The 20,453-nt window shown below is 51.4% G+C and overlaps 1 protein-coding gene across 1 annotated transcript in view; it reads right to left on the bottom strand.

The window, feature by feature from the left end:
• LOC144825162 (uromodulin-like) overlaps positions 1–20,453 on the bottom strand; it is a 763,320-nt gene that overhangs the window by 647,669 nt on the left and 95,198 nt on the right. The gene's annotated exons all lie outside the window — the stretch shown is intronic.

Below are 20,453 nucleotides of genomic sequence, written 5' to 3'. Positions count from 1 at the left end.
AAATGGCCCAAATCGTATTGTGGAGACTTCAAAATTACCTATAACAAAATTACCTGGTTTTGGAGGAGGCACCTAGTTTTTTGTCCTCGGGCTTGCCGCCATCTATGGAAACCTACCAAACCCACATGTTTCTGAAAACTAGACACCCTGGGGAGTCCAAAGAGGTATGGCTTGCGTGGATCTGCCAACGTTTCCCTACCCAGAATCTCCTGCAAACCTCAAATTTAGTTGAAAAAAACATATTTTCCACATATTTTTGAGTGGAATGACCGTGCTGGCACAAATTTCCTACCACCCAGGGTTCCATGATACCTCACTTGTGTGGGTGTCAAAAGCAGTATGGGCTCAAAACATTTTTTAAACAAAATGTAGCTGTTAGACTTGGCATCTTTTGCTGGGTTTCCCCTGACATTTTACTTTCTGACCTCCCATTTTTGACTCTGTTTTTGCTGGTGTAATGATTGTGCGCACTTTCCTCACTGCTAATCAGTGGTAAAGTGCAGGTGCTCCTCTGTCAACTGTATATCAACTGTTCTCTGAAGGCCTTTGAAGGCTTCTCTGCCTTCAGAGAACAAAGAGAAATTGAGGATAAAAAGGGGGACCCAGACCCCAGAACTTTAGAACTCTTTTGGGATCAAGAAGACTGCCAAGAAGAAGAGCCGGAGAAGCTGTGAGGAGGAACTACCACTTTGCTGTGTTGGCCTGCAGTGGCTGCTTCTGTCTTGGGCAGTGAAAGGACTGAACTTTCTGCAATTTACTTTTGTGAGTGTCTCAAAGGGCTTGAGGTAGAGCTTGCCACCTGTTCAAAAAGTTTCAGGAACAGCAAAGACTTCAAGCCCTACGCCGTCTACGACGCCGCTGCCGACTCCGTGTCCTGAAGGCCCCGCAGAGGGCACTGCCGCAATGCCGCACTGCGACCCTGGTCTCATTGACGATGCCTGCTGACACAGCCACTGAGCCGCTGCTCGCACCATGACCTGTGGCCACCGCACTCCCCGGCGATGCCGCTCCACGCTGGACTCAACGCTGCTGCTTGCACCGTGGTTCGAGGGCACCGCTCATAAAGTTACATGACGCACTGCCCTCATCCCTCACCACAGCCTTGGTCTACCGGGGCCGGTGCCATCGTCTCTAGTTTATAAGCCAACGACAGTGCTTCAGCAACAAACACACCACTGCTGCACCGTGACCTGCCAGCACTGTGACGAGCACCGCCTTCATCTCACACCGCGACCCTGGTCTCACCGACAACACCATCTGACTCTGCCACCGAGTCGCTGCTCGCACCGCGACCTGAGGGCACCTCAGCACCCAACGCCTGTCGACGCCAGCGTTCCTGACTTCATCAGAGAGGAGACCAACCTGCAACGCTTGTGACATCAAGGGCCCGATGGCTCCTGCACTGACCTCCGGAACCGAGGCCTGCGGACGCCGTGCTTTCGGCAGCACAACGAGAGGTCATCTACGGCCTGCATTTCTTAAAGGTACTGTTTTCGGGTCTGCCCGACACCATACCTGACCCGTGACGCCGCGGTCAGCCAGAACTGTTTGGGTTTGTTTGTCCACGACGCCGTGATAGCCCCGGACGGAGCTATCGACATCAAGGAACTGTGTTTTTCATTGTATCTTTGCAACATCTTGCAACACATCTATATTTAAAGTGCTGTAGTGTGGATTTTTATCGTATTTGGTCTTGTTTAAGTATATAAAAATATTGGCTAATTTTCTAAACTGGTGTGGTGCCTTTTTGTAGTTCTTGCATTGTATTACTGTTGGTTATGTGCAAATGCTTTACACACTGCCTCTAAGATAAGCCTGACTGCTCGTGCCAAGGTACCCAGGGCGTGAGCAGGGGTTATTTTAGGAGTGTAACTCCCTTATCCTGACTAGAGTGGTGGTTTCTGCCTGGCTTTGATGCAAACCTTAGCCAACCAGAAATCCCATTTCTAACAGTAGCGCTTAGAATTCTCGGTGCTATACTCTAAATCCCTATGTTTTGGGCTCTTCCTAGTCACAGGCCTTCGGCTCACCCACACAAGTGAGGTATCATTTTATTTGGGAGTTTGCATGGGATTCTGGGTAGGAAAACGTTAGGGGGACCCACACGAGCCATACATCGCTGGACTCCCCTGAGAGTCTTGTTTTCAGAAATGTGTGGGTTTGGTAGGTTTCTTTAGATGGCCGCCGAGCCCGGGCCAAAATCTCATCGGACACCCCTTGCAAAACCAGGTTGCTTTGTGATAGGTAATTTTGAAGTGCCTCAAGAGGTTTTGGGCCCTTGCTTGTCGTGGGTACTTGACCCACCCCCGCAAGTGAGGTATAATTTTTATCGGGAGACCTGGGAGAACGCTGGGTGGGATGAAATTTGTGGATCCACGTAGATTCCAGAACTTTCCCACAGAGAAATTTTAGAAAAAAGTGATTTTTTTCAACTAAATTTGAGGTTTGCACAAGGTTCTGGGTAGGAAAACTTTAGGGGACCCATGCAAGCCATACCTCGCTCGACTGTGAGTTTGGTAGGTTTCCCTAGATGGCCGCCGAGCCTGGGGCCAAAATGTCATAGGACCCCCTCACAAAACCAGGTTGTTTTGTGATCGGTAATTTTGATGTCGCCTCTATAGGTTTTAGGCCCTTGCCTGTAGTGGGTACTTGACCCACCCACGCAAGTGAGGTATCATTTTCATTGGGAGACCTTGGGGAACGCTGGGTGGGAGAAAATTTGTGGATCCACGTAGATTCCAGAACTTTCCCACTCAGAAATTTCAGAAAATAGTTCTTTTTCAGCTAGATTTGAGGTTTGCAGGGGATTGTGAGTTGGAAATCGTTAGAGGACCCACAAAGCCACACCTCGCTGGACTCCCCAGGGTGTCTAGTTTCCAGAAATGTGTGGGTTTGGTGGGTTTCCTTAGATGGTCGCCGAACCCACGGCCAAAAACTCATGGAACCCCCCTTGCAAAACCAGGTTGGTTTGTGATAGGTAATATTGATGTTGCCTCAATAGGTTTTGGGCCCTTGCTTGTCACAGGTCCTTGACCCACCCATGCAAGTGAGGTACCATTTTTCTCGGAATACTTTGGGTAACACATGGTGGGTAGAAATGTATGGATCCAGGCAGATTCCAGAACTTTTCACCACAGAAATGTTAGGAAAATTTGTTTTTTTTGGACAATTTTCTAGGTTTGCAAGGGATTCTGGGTAACAGAACCTGGTGTGAGGCAGTCAAGTCACCCTATCCTGTATTCCTCTGGGTGTCTAGTTTTCAAATATGTATAGGTTTGCTAGGTTTCCCTAGGTGCAGGCAGAGCTAGGGTTAAACAACTACAGCTCGGCACTTTGCCAAAAAAGGGTAATTTTTCACTGTGAAATTGTGGTGTGTCTTTGGGGAACGACGCGTGGGGTGAAATTTGGGGATCCACGTAGATTCTAGAACTTTCCACTACATAAATGTGAGGAAAATGTGTTTTTTGGCAATTTTGTAGGTTTGCAAGGGATTCTTGGTAACAGAGCCTTGTTTGAGCCAGTCAAATCACCCCACCTTGGACTCTCCTGGGTGTCTAGTTTAAAAAATGTATAGGTTTGCTTGGTTTCCCTAGGTGCCGGCAGAGCTAGCGTTCAAAAACAACAGCTAGGTACTTTGCCAAAAAAGGGTAATTTTTCGCTGTGAAATTGTGGTGTGTCTGCATTGTGATTTGTGCCGTTTCCTGTCACGGACACTAGGCCTACCCACACAAGTGAGGTACCATTTTTCTTAGAAAACTTTGGGGAACGTGGGGTGGCTGGAAATTTGTGGATCCATGCAGATTCCAGAACTTTCCACCACAGAAATGTGAGGAAAATGTGGGTTTTTTGACAATTTTTTACGTTTGTAAGTGATTCTGGGTAACAGAACCTGGTGTGAGCCAGTCAAGTCCCCCCATCCTCAATTTCCCTGGGTGTCTAGTTTTCAAAAATGTATAGGTTTGCCAGGTTTCTCTAGGCGCCGGTAGAGCTAGGGTTAAAAAACTACAGCTAGGTACTTTGCCAAAAAAGGGTAATTTTTCACTGTGAAATTGTGGTGTGTCCACGTTGCGTTTTGCGCGGTTTCCTGTCGCGGGCACTAGACCTACCCACACAAGTGAGGTACCATTTTTCTCAAAAGACTTTGGGGCATGTGAGGTGGGTGGAAATTTGTGGATCCACGCAGATTCCAGAACTTTCCACCACAGAAATGTGAGTAAATGTGTTCGTTTTTTTGAAAATGTTGTAGGTTTGCAAGGGATTCTGGGTAACAGAACCTGGTGAGAGGCAGTCAAGTCACCCAATCCTGGATTTCCCTGGGTGTCTAGATTTCAAAAATGAATAGGTTTTCTAGATTTCCCTAAGTGCCGGCAGAGTTAGGGATAAAAAACTACAGCTAGGCACTTTGCAAAAAAAGGGTCATTTTTCATTGTGAAAATGTGGTGTGTTCACGTTGCGTTGTGAGCCGTTTCCTGTAGTGAGCACTAAGCCTACCCACACAAGTGAGATACCATTTATATTGGGAGACTTAGGGTAATTCAGATTTGTAAAGCAACTGTTATTACCTATTGACTTTTGATGCATTGCTGCCTTTCAAATGAAAGACAATGTTTTAAAAATTAGTAATTTTGAAAAATGATCGATAATTCTCATGCTAGTATGAGTAATCCCGATTTCCGAAATGTGCAAATATCTACTGTTTCTAAACTCTATGGGGCAGATTTATGAAGGCCTAGCGCTGCTGGTGCGTCACTTTTAACATGGGAAAAAGTGACGCACCGGCGGCGCAAGGCCTTCATAAATCTGCCCCTATATTTTGTTCCCATTTGAGAAATGCATAGGTGTCTATCATATCGATTTTTCCATGAATACATTTTCCCAGAATAATTGCTATATACCTGGTACAATAATTAGAAGAAGTTACGTGTGAAAACATTGACACAAAAGGCTGCTTTTTTCAACTAATTTTCACGTTTTCCTATATTTAACTGTTTAATAAAGAAATCTTGAAGGATCTACACAAATGACCCCTTGCTGAATTCAGAATTTTTTCTAATGTTTCAAAATGTATAGTTTTTCTGGATCCATTATTGCTTTCATAGCCATTTCTACCATTAACTGGAAGGAGGTTGAAAGGACAACAAAATAGCAAAAATAGACAATGTCCCAGAAAAATGCCAAAACTGTGTAATCATTTTTAGTTTTCTGACAAAAGTCTGCTTGTCCCTGAAAGCTGGGAAGATGATTATTTCAGCACCACAAACCCTTTTCGGATATCATTTGCAGGGGAAAAAAACAGACGCTTTCATCTGTAGCACTTTTTTAGCATTTTTCCCCCCAAAAACAAAATTTAGCTGTATTTTGGCCAATTTCTGGGTCCCCTCCAGGGGAATCCACAAACCCTCGGTACCTTTAGAATTCCCATGATGTTGGGAAAAAAGGACGCACATTTGGCATGGATACCTTATGTCGTCAAAAAGTTACAGTGGGGTGGGGCGTGGCCATGATGGCGACGGAGTAAGACGTGCTTCTAGGTCCCTCCGGCGCCTGGCCTTCTATAGCTTTGTTATAGCACCCTGCTCCGGCCTCGTTTACCCCCCTCCGTGTTCCCTTGCACTCACTGGAGGTCCGTCCCCCGCTACTGCCTCTCCGCTGGTCCGCCGAGGAGTTTGGAGGGCGAAGAGTGCTGACTGCCGGAACCGGAGCGGGCGGCCCGAGTCATCCGGCAACGGCGGAAAGCTGCCGATTGAGGCCGTGATCCGGCTTGGAGGGGCTGCGCGCTGGGGCGGAGCTTCGAGAGGTCCTGACGCTGTCCGACCCGAAGCAAGGCTGTCCTGGGTCCGGTAGCGGTGCCTGAGAGGAGGCGGAGTCCCGGGGGCTCGGCCCGGGCGGAGCGCATCTCTTGCTCTGCGATCCACGCAGTGCCGAGTCTTGGGGCCTGGGCCTCGCAGAGGTTGCTGCCGGAGGGAGATGTGCCCTAACGCTTGGCTCGTGTGAGCTGTGAGGAGGCTGCTGGGGGCGAGAGCACGCTGGGAGCACAGGGCGGAGGAATGGAGCACTGGCCGGTGGCGTGGGCCTCAGGTACGGGGATTCCCGGCCCACATCGACAGCAGCTGGCGGCCCATTCGGCCCCCCCTGTATTGACCCCTGCCCCCCCGCTGCTGCTAAAAGGGGGACAGGCTGGCGAGGTCGGACTGAAGGTGACCTCCCTGGCGGTGTGGTGGCCCCCTGGAGCCTGGGTGTGACCTGCAGCAAGGGACGCCGGAGCCAAAATCGAGCCCGGGGATCGCGGGCCTACTGCGGCGGTGAGCTGCTCCTGCGACCTTTGGGGGCCTACGAGGGTTGGAACTGTGCTCCCGGCCCATCCGGACGGCAGTGACGAGATCCTTCCTCGAAGGGGTGCCGCTTGACTCCGGGGCCTCGGGTGATCGCAGCGTTGAGAGTCCGCCAGAGTCCGCACTGAGCCGGTGGGCTGGGGGCCTGCAGCGGCTGGAACCGGACCGGTTGCATCTGGAGGCCCACAAGGCAGGAGGTGAGGCGATTGGTGCATGGGGACATGTCGGAGTGGTGCTCTCCCCCGGGGCTGCTGTGGTGGTGACATTGCATACTGTGAGCCCCCTGAGTGCCGGCAGTGGGCCTAGTCCAGCAGGCGTTGCGCAGGGACTATTGCGGTGACGCCCGACGGCCCGGCTGGGTCTGGCTAGTGTTCCCCCAAGGACGAACGGTAGGAGTGAGACGTGGATGGGCCATAAACCGAGTGGGTAGCGCAACACCTGCCAGGGGACCGCCGAAGCGCACTTTTTGCTCCCATTTGGAGGTCTGAACAGTGACGGGAAACGTCAGGCCTGTGGCGCCACGTGGCGGTGGACAGCGGACTCTCACCCTGAATACCGGACTGAGTACCGACGGAATATGTCCTCCTCGCTACGTAAGGGGAAGCCCGGCAAGGATGGCCCTTCGAAGGGATCCCAACAACCGGCCTCCCCGGGGCCTAGCGCGTCGCCCAAGCAGAACGATGATGAGGCTCCTGCGACCAAAGCCTTTAAGATGGAACTCTTCACTTCCATTAAGGAGGACATCTCTGATCTCCGGTCTTAGCTGGCCTCGGACCTCCGCGAGGTGAGGAGGGATGTGGATGGTATTGGAGAGCGGATGGCTACTCTGGAAGCTCACGATCTCAATGTGGCGAACGATGTACACCAACTGCAGCAGGATGTCATTCGGCTCACGGAGCAGAACTTAGACCTCCAAGCACATGCGGAAGATTTGGAGAACCGCTCCCGCCAGAACAACATCCGCATACGGGCGGTGCCCTGGGATGGGGAAGCAGGTGACCTGAGGGGCTATGTGCTGACGCTCTTCTTGCAGATACTGGAGGACGACGACCTGCATGACATCAAGATGGACAGGGTCCACAGGGTCGGCCTACCTAGACGTGGAGGGGGCCCGCTGCCCGACATTTTGGTCTGCGTGCATGACTTTCAGTTGAAGGAGCGCATCCTTCGGAAAGCGCGAGACATCCCGTCGCTACAGTTCCGTGAGCATCGTCCCCAACTGTACCAGGACTTGGCGGCGTCGACACTTCAAAAGAGAAGGGAATTTCGACCGGTGACTGCCTTTCTGCGGGAACACAACATCTCTTATTCTTGGGGCCACCCCTTCCGCATTGTTTTCAGATGGCAGAACAGGCTGGCTCAGATCCGTTCTCTTCAAGTTGCGAAGGACCTCCTGGGCCTTGATGACACGTCCCCCTCCCCGGAAAGCGGCGGTTCCCAGTCACGAAGACGACGGCGGTCTTCCTCATGGCAGAGAGTGGGTCGGGAGATGGATCGGGGACGGCCCGATCGTACGACCAGCCTGCAGGAGAGGGGGGATGCGGTGGCCTCTGTGGCCTCGGTCACGGAGGCGTCCTCCCAGCATGGTTCCGGAGCGGCCTGAGCTCTGAGCCGCAGGCCTCTTGGCGCCGGAGGGACACGTTATTCAGGTACCGTGGGTAAATTTGTACTTTTTGGGAAGACACCCCGGTACGTGACTCATGGGGCACTCTCTGTGGTACCCCTTCCCCACTCCATGGAGGACTCTACAGACTTTTATGATCTGGGATTGTTCAGCATCTTGTCCCTCCTCATCTTTCTCCCCACTCTGGCAACCTTTCTATGTCCTACGGGGAGGGGAATGGGTGTGGGGGGGTCCAATGTCTTCGATACCCTCCTCCATGTTCTTCGTTATGTTGGTTTGGGGGTTAAGTCGGGGGTCCTTTGGGGGGGGTGGTAGCACTAAGGGGGTTTGTTGGGGGCTTGTGGGGGGGAGGGGGTGGCAGGGGTGGTGGTGGTGACTGGGATATGTGGCCGACGGTGGGTCAGGTATTCCGGCGTGTGCTTGCTGGGTGTACAGGTGGGGTGCGGCTCGCCTGGAGGTCCCTAGATAGGTTCTATTTGGATGTGAGCTGCTGGGTGGGCCATCGGGGATGCCGTCCTGTACTATCTGTGGTTGTTGGAGGTGGGGGCGAGGTAGGGGGGAAGTGTGGAGCGATTGTAGCTGGAACGGTCCTGGGTTTGAACTCCCCGCAAAAGCGCCAGAAGGTGTGGAAGTATGTAGTGGATCACCAGCTGGACATTGTTGGTCTCCAGGAGACCCACTTGGCGCGTAAGGATGAGCTGCGCCTCCGGCACAAACTCTTTCCCCTCATATACAGATCATCCGCCTCCACGAAACATAGGGGGGTGGCACTTCTTTTTCGTGCAGCCTTGCATTTTCAGCCTTTGGATGTTCACAGTGATAGGGATGGCCGCTGGTTGATGGTGAAGGGTCTTGTCCATGGGAAGTTAAGCACTTTCTTGGTGGTGTATGCCCCCAATACTGGTCAGAATAGCTTTATCCAGGGCCTACTGCAGAGGGTGGGGGACTTTGCGGAGGGGCACCTGTTTCTGATGGGGGATTTTAATTTGGTGTGGAGTAGAGAGATGGATAGCTCAGGTTCCCACAGGGCCGATACAGGTTTGTTCTCTGCTGAAACGCAGCGGTTGGTTGGGGAGCTGGGTTTAATCGATGGCTGGTGCTCCATTCACCCCCTGTCCCGTGACTACACCTTTTTTTCCCATGTTCACCACTCCTACTCGCGCCTAGACCACATTTTTCTAAGTCAAGCTCTCAGGGGGGGATGTCCTCGACTCTAGAATATTCCCGCTATCAGTTTCCGACCATAGTCTGCTCGTGCTCAATCTGCGCTGGTAGTCAGCCGGCGAAGGCCAACGGAAGTGGTATTTCCCGGTATCGGTGGTCCGGGACGACCCATCCAATAAGGAGTTGCGGAAGGCTATCAGGGACTTTTTCGTTCTTAACCCGGCGTCTGATACGTCGATCTCTATCACCTGTGACGCCTTTAAGGCGTCAATCAGGGGCACTTGCCTGGCTCTTAATGCACGCCTCAATAAGATGCGTCGCCGGGAGCGGGAGGAGTTGGAGACAGAACTGGCGGCACTTGAGCAGGCCCACAAGCTTAATCCTTCGAGGCTGACCCTTCGTCCATTGACGGCGGTGCGGGGGAAATTGAGGGCCCACTACAACAACAGGGCGGAGTTTACGTTGTTGAGGTTGCGACGCCTATCATATTCCCATGGGAATAAGGTGGGGAGACACTTGGCGCGCCAACTGCGAGACAAAAGGGAACAGGAGTATGTGGGAGGGGTTCGTGACTCAGCGGGGGATCTGCAGTACCGCGACGAGACCAAGGCTGCTATCTTTGGTCGCTTCTATGCGGAACTCCATGCGGGGAAGTCTCTTGATGCTGGGGACCAGCGGGAATACTTGCGGGAGCTGCCTATCCCACAGGTGTCCAAAGAATGGAACGAGCTGCTGGAGGCCCCGATTACTAGTGGCGAGGTGCTTGATGCCATTAAAGACCTGAAACTTCACAAGGCACCCGGTCCGGATGGCTACACCGCTCTTTTTTACAAGACGTATGCTACTGAGGTATGCAACTTTTTAGTCTCCCTTTTTAATGACATAGCTGGCTCCGGTGCCGCGACCGGCTCCCTCGCTGAGGCTGTGATTTCGATCTTGCCTAAACCGGGGAAGGACCCCGCCCTCTGCTCCTCCTATCGCCCGATAGCCCTTCTCAACATAGACGCCAAGCTATACTCAGCAATCATTGCGTGCAGGTTGCAGGACTTGATGCCAGCACTCATACACCCGGACCAGTCTGGGTTTATCAAGGGACGTCAGACTCATGACAATTCTAGGCCGGTTGTCCACTTGATCGAAAAGGCTGATAGGTTTCGAATCCCGGCGGTCCTCGTGGGCCTGGATGCTGAAAAAGCTTTCGATCGCGTGGACTGGGGATTCATGTTCACTACCCTGGAGGCCTTCGGCTTCTCGGGCAAATTCATCTCCATGGTGAAAGCGAACTATAACAGTCCCCGCTCTAGGGTGGCGGTGAACGGCCACCTGTCGACGTTCTTCCCGCATTCCCGCGGCACCAGGCAGGGCTGCCCTCTCTCCCCCCTGCTCTTTGCCTTGAGCATCGAGCCGCTGGCAATTGCGGTCCGGGAGCAAAAAGGGATACGGGGCCTTCCCTTCTCCGGGGAGCAGCACAAAATCACGCTTTTTGCGGATGATGTCCTGCTTTCTATCAGGGATCCAGCACACTCCTTGCCATATGTCCGGGAAGTCCTGTCGCGCTTTGAGGAAGTGGCCGGATTCAAGGTCAATTATGACAATCATATGTATTGAATCTTACGCTTCCATCTGCAGAGGTGGAGCGGGTGCGGCTCTTAACTCCGTTGGCCTGGGCCTCCACCTCCATCTTTTACCTGGGGGTTCACCTGACGCCCACGATTGGGAAATTATTCTCTGCAAACTTCCCGCCGTTATTAGCAAAGTCTCGAGCAGACTTGGATCGGTGGAAGCCTAAATACTTGTGGTTGGGCAGAATCCATGCCATTAAGATGGTTCTCCTCCCTAAATATCTGTACCTCTTCCAGGCTCTCCCTATTCCTATAGACGGGGATTTCTTCAGACGACTTAAGACTCAGCTGCTCCGGTTTGTCTGGCAGGGAGGCCGAGAACGATTCTCCTTCACGGTCTTGCGACGACCCCGGGGGGAGGGGGTGTAGGCCTTCCTGATTTACATCTGTATTACAAGGCAGCACAATTGAGAGTACTGGTGGAGTGGTCCCAACAAACCTCAGAGAAACACTGGTTACACATGGACAGATGTGTCGCAGGCAGGTCAATCTGGGACCTGGCCTGGAAACCCATGAGAGACAGGCCTCAGAACGCCTACATTAGTACTCCAACTAGTACTACTTTGAAGGTCTGGGATTCACTGGCTGCTGATGACCGTTGGACTACGTTTCCCTCCCCGTTCACGCCCTTACACTTCAATCCGGCTTTTTTGCCGGCGCTGCAGGAGGGGCCCTTCAAGGTCTGGAGGGAAGGGGGATGCAGAGCTTTGACTCACCTGTTTCACGGCCACGCTCCCCTCTCCTTTGACAATTGCATGAGGGACTATGGGGTCCCGCCATCGGAGCGGTAACACCACGTCCAGTTGCTCCATTGGGCCACGTCACCTGAGGTTCTCGATGCAGCTACGAGGCCTCCTTCCCCCTTTGAGGCCTTCATACTACGGACCTTGGCTATGAAGGGAGTCATCTCCTTTCTTTACCAGCTCCTGCTTGCCTCGGCGGTGTCGCCTCGTCCCCGCTACATGGGACAGTGGGAGGAGCTTCTGGGGCGGGATATCTCAGACAAGGAATGGTCGGCACTGTGGCGTGATATTGCTACGTATAACCACTCGTTGGATCTGAGGGAGGCTCACCTTAAGACGCTCATGGACTGGTATTTGTACCCGGCCAGACTGCATCGCATATTTCCGGCTACGTCTGATAGGTGCTGGAGGGGCTGTGGCCTGCTTGGGGACTTTCGCCATATTTGGTGGGACTGCCCGGTTATCTGACCGTATTGGGAGGAGATCCTCTCCCACATTAAGGAAATACTTGGCTACCCGGTAGAGGACAATATGGCCTATGTTCTGTTGGGTCTCCGAGATCCCGTCCTTGAGTATCAGATGCGCACAGACAAGCGGATTTTGTGGCTCTGTCTTGGAGCTGCCAAACTCACTCTAGCCGCCGCCTGGAAGAAAACGGAGGCACCGGCAATCTCTTTATGGCACGCAAGGCTAAGGAAACTGCTTAGCATGGAAAGAGTGGCGGACATATTCCTGGGTAATTTTAAAAACTTCCTATTCTGCTGGGGTCCCTTGGTTCGCTTTCTATCTAAAGGCCTGCCCTCTGCGGTCTGCCCATCTTCCTTGCGCTCGCTCCACCTCTTTCAAGTTTAGTAAGGGTTCCACAAGTGTGAATGGTTTTGAGGAGGTCACCACCACTGGGGGGTGGGAGGGGAGGGGGGGGGTGTTGTAGGGTTTTTGTTACCTGTTTGTTGCGGTGCCCATGTGAAGGGCCAAAGCTTTTTCATTTGAACGAGATATACTTCTTGGGCGCCAGCATCTGTTCATCTATGGCTGCACTCTACGCAGGTGGACTTCTAGCACTCTGCTCGCGCTGCTTTTGCTCCACTACCTTGTGGCATCGATTTGCTACCTGCCCGTTTGCAATTTTGTTGATATAGTCTGTCGTCACTACTGCCATTGCTTATACCCCTGTGTGGGATGATGTGCGGGTTCACCGCTGTTTTTCTTTGTTCTTTCTTTCCCAAAATAAAAAATATATTTTACACAAAAAAAAAAAGTTACTGGGGCCTAAGCGCGAACTACCCCAAATAGCCAAAAAAAGGCTTGGCACCAGGGGGAAAAGGTCTAGCAGCGAAGGGGTTAATGCCTGATTTGAATTGTGTACAACCAAAACCCTCATCAACTGTCAGAGTCATTTGATCCTCAGAATAACATATCTTGGATCAAACAACAACCACCAATAGCAAAGACAAGAGGCCTGGCTTGTGGAACATATTGACTTTGACAATTCTTCTCAGCGATGATGTACAGCATCAGTATTATTAAAAAGCAAAATGCTTGTTTTTTGTCACAAAAAAGGAAAAGAAAAAAGAAAACATGTATCATGATACATCAGTGTGTTTATGTGGTTAGATGCTACTGATGCCATGTCATTTAAAAGATGTTTGCATGCATGATATGTATGGATGTGCCTGAGTCACCATGCATGCATCTATCAACCAATCAATCTATCAATCAATCATAACATTTGTAAAGCGCACTACATACCCGTGAGGGTCTCAAGGCACTGGGGGGGGGGGGGGGAATGCTGCTACTGATCGAGCCAGGTCTTGAGGAGTCTCCTGAAGGTTAGAAGGTCTTTGGTCTGCCATAGGCGGATGGGGAGGGTGTCCCACATCATGGCGGCGAGATGGGAGAATGATCTTCCGCCGGTAGTCACTCTTCGGATGCAGGGGGTGGTGGCGATGGTGTGGTCTCCGGAGCAGAGCTGGTGGGCGGGGGTGTAGAGAACGAGTCATCTGTTGAGGCACGCTGGTCCGGTGTCGTGTAGTGCCTTGTGTGCGTGGTTGAGGAGCTTGAAGGTTATCCTCTTGTTGATGGCGGTTTTTCAGGTGCGGTGTGATGTGGCTGCGGCGGGGGATGTCAAGGATCAGGCATGCGGAGGTGTTCTGGATGCGTTGGAGTCGTTTCAGGAGTTTGGCCGGGGCTCCTGCGTAGAGTGCATTGCCTTAGTCCAGTCTACTGATGACGAGGGCCTGGGTGAGCGTCCTTCTAGTTTCGGTGGGGATCCACTTGTTCCTGCGAAGCATGCGGAGGGTGCTGAAGCAGGAGGAGGAGGCAGCGTTGACCTGCTTTGTCAAGGAGAGTGTGGAGTTGAGGATGACCCTTAGGTTTCGTGCGTGGTTGGTGGGTGTAAGGGGTGCTCCTAGTGCCGTCGGCCACCAGGAGTTGTCCCAGGCCGAGGGGGAGGAGCCGAGGATGAGGACCTCCATCTTGTCCGAGTTCAGCTTCAGTCGGCTTTTCCTCATCCAGTCGGTGATGGCCTCCATTCCTTCGTGGAGGTTGGTTTTGGTGGTGTGGGCGTCCTTGGTGAGCGAGAGGATCAGCTGGGTTTCGTCGGCGTAGGAGATGATGTTTAGGTTGTGCTGTCGGGCGTTCGTGGGCGAGTGGTGCCATGTAGAAGTTGAACAATGTTGGGCTGGGAGATGAGCCTTGGGGTACGCCACAGATGATCTCGGTGGCTTCGGAACAGAAGGGGGGGAGGCGGATGCTCTGGGTTCTCCCGGAGAGGACGGAGGTGGTGCAGTCCAGGGCCTTCTCTTGGATTCTGGCGTCATGGAGGCGTGCTCTTAGTGTGCGGTGGCAGACTGTGTTGAAAGCGGCTGACAGGTCCAGGAGGATGAGGGCCACGGTTTCTCCGTTGTCGAGCATGATCCTGATATCTTCTGTAGGGGCGGCGATGAGGGCACTTTCGGTGCTGTGGTTGCAGCGGAACCTGGACTGGGACAGGTCCAGGATGTTGCTCTCTTCGAGGAAGCTGATCAGTTGTTTATTGACGGCCTTTACGGTATAAAGTGATGTGGTCACCATTTATTTTCTTTATTTATTGATCCAAGATGGCAGATGCCACTTTGATTGGTATATAAACACAACTTTTACCTGCGCAAAAGCCCTTTTTAGGTCGAGCCTGAGTCAGTGCAAATGCGCTGCTCAGCAAGACTGCTGTAGTGGAGTACGGAAGAGAAGCCCCGCCCACTCTCCACCCATGTTTGTCATTGGCTTGTGTCAGTGTCCTTCCTAAATGCTGGCTTCTGATTGCTTAATAGGCTTGTTAGTCCCTCCTTAGTACCTCCTTGTCTTCCTTTGTAAGCTCACATGGCTACTGGCCCTTTACTTTGGTTGTGCCATGGTATGTGTTATCACCTTGAGGGCCAGCATTGTTTCTGTTTTTCAGTATTTAGTCTTCTAAGCACTCTTTTCTTTATTGAGCTTCTATTACTGCAGACATGGCATGCTCTGCTTATTTCTTACAGTTGGTGTTACTGGTTTATAAAGCTTCTGTTGGGGTTTGCTTTTTCCATATGGCCTGGGAGGGGGGTAGAGTAGTTACTATGCCACACCGACACTGCTTCCAGCTTCCCGACCTCTGCTCGTTGTCGCTGTGTTTAGAACTGCGACACCCGTTACTAGAAACACATGCCTTTACAGCAAACTCATTAGCTGGGATGGGGATCTTATGTCGTAACCAGATTTCCCTCATGCCACAGGCAATATTGCAGGCACACTGAGACAAAACTCCAAAGGCTTTGGCGAGGGCAGACAAGCAAGATGGTGGGTTCCTCTGATCCCTTGGAGGAGATACTCTTCTCTGAGGTGGACAAAAAAGCCGTCAGTGACTTAGTGGGTTCTCTTGAATCGCAGCTGACCGGACACGGGCCTGGTGCAGCAGGGGGTGGAACTTGGGCTTCTCGGGGGATGAGCAATGTTCTGTAGCAGCATAGAACTGGCAGCTCAGTAGAGGAGCGACTGGGAGCAACGGCAAGACCTAGCTCCTCTCTACTGTCAGTGTTCAGCCTGTTGCAGGTGCGCATGTAAACCGTCGGCGCACACTGCTGGGCTTGGCAGGCGCAGGCGGCTGAGAGGGAGGCTCATCCTGAGAGTAGCCGGGCTTTGTCAGCTGACTAGTCTCAGTGATCCCGCTGACCGGGCTCTATCTTCTTTCCAGCTCTATATTGTCAGATGTGGACTTGATCAAACAGAAACTAACCCGTGTATTTCCGGTCATGTTGTTCGGACTGCGTTCCTATCTTTATCGCCAGTGCGGCGGCTACATTTCTCACTTGACAGGGTATTGCAAATATCGAGATGTTCTCACCCTGACTCTCAAAAGCCAATAATGCTAGGCAGAGTAAGTCACTAAGGGCCAGATGTAGGAGCCCCAATACCGGTCGGTAACGGCCGAATTCGGCCGTTACCGACCGGTATTAGGGTTTTCTGATGTAGGGGGCCTATATTTTACCGATTCTGTAAATTTACAGAATCGGTAAATTTACAGAATCGGTAAAATACCGAATCGGTATATTTACCGATTCGGTAAATCCATATGTATCTGACACTCCTAAGAGTGCCACAAGCCCTTAAGAGTCGGTATTTTACCACCCAATCCTATTGGGTGGTAAAATACCGAATTCAGGTGTGCATGCACATCTGTGCATGCACACCTGTGCAATGTGACACACAGACATGCCCTTAGGGCATGTATGTGTGCCACATGTCACACAAACCTGTACTTGGGGTGCTAGAGGGTGTCAAGGTGACACCCCCTGCACCCTTGCAGGATTCGGTATTTACCGATTCGGTAAATTCCGAATCGGTATTGCCCATTGATTCCTATGGGTTACAGATTCGGTAATTCAAAATAAAAAATTACCTACATCTCCCTACTTCTAATTTACCGATTCATAAATACCGAATCGGTAAAATTCGGTATTTAATGAGTTGGTAAATTAGAGTTACCTACATCTAGCCCATAGTAAAGTAAAATCAACAAACCGGCAAATCCAATAGTTTGTGCCTATGCAAGATTTTTGGGCTTTTACAAATTTTTTAGCCATGTTCTACAGCAGCTGAAAGTAAACAATAAAAGCGATATGACACATTAAATGCTGCACATGCCATAACTATTTTTCTCCTTACTTTCATCGATGTTCGGCAGCCACGCTGCTGTACAACATGGCTAAAACATATTGAAAAAAAACGATATGTCTTGCATAGCCGAGAACAATTGTATTTGCCAATGATTGTTTTCAATTACCTACTCTGCTATTTAAGCGATTTATTTCCTGTGCTAAGATGGTGATGCCCATTCATCACTGTCAGCCATACGTCCCATTTCACAATACTGCATCGTGCACGTGTTCAACAATCGTGCCTAGAAGCCACCACATGTAGGATCCTATATTGCAATAAATAACAAGGGTAATATTGTCACGCAAATAAGTGAAGATGACACTTTTTGATTCCATGCCCAATGTTAAAGAATTAATATTATGCTGAAGTAATGTAAACATGCTGGGACAATTTATAATGTGATAAAAGATATATAAGAGGCACAATTCTTCCTCCACTGGCTTATCGCACAAGTTCTTTAATGATAGACAATGGCTGTCACTAGCAAGTTCTAAAGGGTGTCTTTGCTGTCAAAATGTTCCAGAATGTGGACAACTAAGGAGCAGAAGTTCAAGTGTTGTCGCATGAATGGAGGTAGCCAAGCCACATCATTCTGTAATAGCACATCATACTCTATATTATGTACTTCACTATAACATAAAAAGGTAATAAAGAGAATGGAATAAAAAACAAAGCACACTGGAAGACAACAAAAACAAAGCCCACTGTTAGACAAGAGTGTTTTGCAAGCAGACAGCTAAAAGCTTTCTCATAGGCCAGACACATATTTGTATCTCGCTCTCTACCCAGTGGCGCTACTGTGGTAATGCCTACACTGGCGGGATGTTGTTTTCCAGTTACATATAAAGTTTTTCAGAAGTCCTTAATTTAGCCTACTAATGCAGTCTTAACCTCATATGAGTAAGGCTTGAATTGAGATGTTCATTTCTCCACCATAAGAACACTTCAGGTAGGGGTCATCAGAAGGTTTTCACAGGCAACTCTTCTTGGATCCATGTTGTATATGTGGCTTTAAATTCATGTGGTAGGTCCATGATAACCGACCTTGCGGAAGACAACGTGTGAGGCATACCTATTTGCCCTGAACTACCACATACTGAAGCAAGACATTGTGCAAGGCTGTTAGAAACGGGACCCTGGCCGGCCAAGACTCGCGTCGAGGTCAGTCAGGGATCACCACTTCTAAGGTCAGGGCTAGGGAGTCACACACCAAGATAACCCCCGCTCACCCTCTAGGTAACGTGGCGCGAGCAGCAAGGCTAATCTCAGAGGCGATGTGTAAAGCGTTTGCGCGCGCACCCCAGCGACAACAACCAAAGGCCCACCACAAAGGAAACTCCACACAAGGTTATATCAAAAATAGCCTTTGTATTATAATAATAAGAACACATTAGATAACACACACACTTTACAATGTGCCAACAGGCACGGGCAAGATTTACAAGGGATTATGTACAGGACAGGGCCACCTGGACCACTGTCAGGGGTATGCACTTGTTAGAAATAATACTTGTAGGTATAACACTTTAGCACATCAACATACAATGACTGTAACACAGAAATAGTAAATGTAGCATACAACCAGTAACTACTGGTAAAGGGAAAATACCTCCTACGCCACCCTAGTCTCTGTAGGGAAATCACGCAGGGAGCTAGGACCTATGGAAGGAAAACCTATCACCTACTACGCCACCCTAGTCTCTGTAGGGAAATCACGCAGGGAGCTAGGACCTTATCAGCAGGACCTATGGAAGGAAAACCTATCACCTACTACGCCACCCTAGTCTCTGTAGGGAAATCACGCAGGGAGCTAGGACCTATGGAAGGAAAACCTATCACCTCCTACGCCACCCTAGTCTCTGTAGGGAAATCACGCAGGGAGCTAGGACCTTATCATCAGGACCTAGGGAAGGAAACCTAAGATAATCACCTAGGCAAGTAACATTTAGCAAAGGCAATCAAACATCAACATTCCTCTAAGCAGGTCACTTTTAGCAAAGGGAAATAAAAGAACAAGGCATTACCTAAGCAGGTCACTTTTAGCAAAGGTAATGACACAACCAATCCTCTAAGCAGGTCACTTTTAGCAAAGGGGATAAACACATAAAGAATTACCTAAGCAGGTCACTTTTAGCAAAGGTAATAATAAACAAGAATTGCACATGTAACATCAAAACACATTCAGAGGTGCAGGTTAGAACTTTTGCGCAAGAATCATATAGCAAAGAAATCACAATGCGCAGGGTGCATGTAGCACAACACTCAAAATGTCCCTCAGGCCAACTGGCCTCGAAAGGGGCGGAATGCCCTGAGTCTCAGTGTCAGGGAGGTCTGCGCAGGCAGCACAGACACAAAAGCCTAAACGTAGCAACTGTCCACTAAGTGCTGGACAGTTGTGAATAGCAGGTAGGCAAACGTTGGAGCCAGGTGGGCTCAAGAACAATGGTGGGGAGACACAGCGTGGGAGCCTCGGGGCTGCAACCAACTCACTGCCTGTGTCCCCCTAGAGCCTCTCAGGGCTCGCTAAGCAAAATAGGCAAAGTAGAGCTTAGCGCTCTAAAGCAATGAAATGCCCCCAGAGCCTCGGGCCCGTAACTACAGGTAGGGCAAGGAGCCTCGCCGGGCTCGGCAACAACTGTGGCCTCTGGAGCCTCTCGGGGCTTACAAAGGACCAATGGGGGCGTTGGAGTCCCTCACGGGGGACTCAAGAACAGAATGGCCCCTCAGAGCCTCGTGGCCCTTGCAGCACAGATGGGGGGCGTTGGAGTCCCTCACGGGGGACTCTACCTCCACGAAAAATGCCCCCTGAAGCCCTCAGGCTTCCTAAAGCAATGCGCGCACGATCGCGCTACGGGGGAGGGGCGGACACCGACAACGTGTCCCGCGGCCCCTCTCCCTCCTCGGCACTCACCGGCAGTCTCAGGGCGGGCGGGGCTCCTCTCGTCCCGGGGCTCCTCTCTCCACTCGGGGAGCCTCGGGGACACGACCGGCTGCCTCCCTCGTCTCCCGCCTGGCCTTGTCTCCTCCACACGCCGCCTGACTTCCGCCGGGGCCGCCAATGGCAGCGCGGCCCTGGGGGTCAGGAGGCGGGACTTCCGGGTCGCTGCAGGCAGCGCGGCGGCCCGGCAAGCTTCCAGTGCGCCCGGGCTGCGGCGGTGATGTCCTGGGCAATGCCGGGTGGCACCGGCTCGAAAATAAATACAGACCACGGGGCAATGCCGGGTGGGCACCGGCCTCAAATAAAAATAGAAAGCGAGGTAGGCACTCGCTCGGCCTGGCAAAGCGCTCCAAAGCGCTAGAATCAAAATAAAGCGCACCCAGCGCTTCGGGGGGAAATAAAGCGCTCTCAGCGCTAAAAGCAAAACGAAGCGCTCCCAGCGCTGGGGACAAGGGAGAGCGCTCCCCCAGCACAGCAAGGCTCCAGCAAGGTCTGGAGGCAGACAGGGGGGCAAGGCAGGGCCAGAGCCAGCACACTGGGTCTCCAGGCAGGGAGACAAGCCAAGTGGCGGTCCTCCTGGCCCCAGCAGCAGCAACAGCCCCCTCTGGCAAGGATCCACAAGTAGAACAACTTCTGTGGGGACACAGCCCCATATTTATACAGAGAAATCCTTTGTTAGGAGGTGCAGGGTGGGGGGAAACCAGTTGCAGCTGGCTTGGGAGTACCCTTGATGGCCCAACCACCCCTTTCATTCACTGGGGAGGCTAGGGTCATTAGACAAACCACAGGGGGGCGGAGCCAGCATTGTGTGGGGAAAAACCCAGCCCATCCAGGACACAGATCTACTCCTCCCACACA

This window comes from Lissotriton helveticus, chromosome 3_1, assembly GCF_964261635.1.
Source record: "Lissotriton helveticus chromosome 3_1, aLisHel1.1, whole genome shotgun sequence".
Taxonomy (NCBI): domain Eukaryota; kingdom Metazoa; phylum Chordata; class Amphibia; order Caudata; family Salamandridae; genus Lissotriton; species Lissotriton helveticus.
The sequence above is the reverse complement of the archived record's forward strand: the minus strand, read 5'-3'. Positions and strand labels throughout refer to the sequence as shown.